This window comes from Crocodylus porosus, unplaced genomic scaffold, assembly GCF_001723895.1.
Source record: "Crocodylus porosus isolate Cpor-Errol unplaced genomic scaffold, CroPor_comp1, whole genome shotgun sequence".
Classification (NCBI taxonomy): Eukaryota; Metazoa; Chordata; order Crocodylia; family Crocodylidae; genus Crocodylus; species Crocodylus porosus.
Window position 1 is genome coordinate 180,930,041 of NW_017728906.1, and position 1,173 is coordinate 180,931,213.

Genomic DNA, 1,173 nt, shown 5'->3' on the forward strand with positions numbered 1-1,173 from the left:
TAGATATTAGGAAGAACTACTTCACAGTAAGGGTGGCCAGAGCCTGGAATAGGCTTCTCAGAGACGTGGTGCTCTCATCTTCCCTGGAAATCTTCAGGAGGAGACTGGATAGGCACCTGGCTGGGGTCTTATGACCCCTCCCAGCCCCCAGTGCTTCTTCCTGCTCATGGTGGGGGGTCAGACTAGATGATCTGTCTAGGTCCCTTCCAACTCATTGATTCTATGATTCTATGATTTTTAGGTGTGGAAATGCTCAGTATCACCACACTTAAATCTGGTTGTGAGTCCAGTTCTAAGTGGCTATCCAAAGTTCATAGGGACTTTGACAGGGCCAGACGGTAAAGTACCTTCTGTGAAATCTACACCTGGTGTGTTACTGTTGCCCTGTGGGGTCAGGCCAACTCTCAGGGTCTCAATATTGCACTGTTAGACAGGAGGGTGTGACACAATTGCACATATACAAACACAAAAATCAATTAGGTACATACACACACACACACACACACTACCAACTCAGGCACATACACATCCAAACCAGCCTAGGCACATGCATACCTATCACCAATTCAAGCACATATACTATACACCCCAAAAGTCAGACACAGATCACTAATTCATCTATCATGCACACAATGCCATATATATATATATATACACACACACAACCCACCTACACAGGTAAGTTCCTAATTTGGATGGTACAGTGTGTATGTGTGTGCTTGGGGAAGGTTAAGGTGAGAGAGAGAGAGTTAAAGTGTAGGGAGTGAAAGTTGCCAGAGCCAGGTTTAGAACTGGTGGACTATAGAGAACTGGCTGAGGAACTGAGGCTTGGGTTTACTTAAGATAGACTGGGGCTGGAAACAGGCAGACAGCTGAGATATTGGAGGGGGCAGATAAGTGATGGCAAGAAGGAGACAGCCAGGAAAGAAACTGAAGCAGAAACCTGGTTGCTTAGGGGGAAAGGAAAAGGCAGTGGGGATAAGACAGTGGCAAAGAAACAGGGGTTTTGGAGGCAGAGAGGAGCTCAGGACAGGTGTGGGAGATGGCAGTGAGCCAGAAGCAGGAGAAGGAGAAATAAGACGGAAGTTAGAGGGGCGAGGAGCAGAGATTGGAGCAGGGCCAAACCATAGTAAAGCAAAACCCAACTTAGGGGTCCAAATAACAGTTTTATTA

General features: G+C 46.7%; 1 long non-coding RNA gene across 2 annotated transcripts in view; it reads right to left on the minus strand.

Moving 5' to 3' along the window:
- The window catches only part of LOC109306341, an 11,565-nt gene that overhangs the window by 8,596 nt on the left and 1,796 nt on the right, over nucleotides 1–1,173 (minus strand). The window contains exons 1-2 of one of the 2 annotated variants that reach the window (XR_002099951.1): nucleotides 1,082–1,092; nucleotides 793–799 (exon numbers count right to left, since the gene is read on the minus strand). This is a non-coding gene — a long non-coding RNA (uncharacterized LOC109306341). The other variant, XR_002099952.1, reaches the window with a different exon arrangement.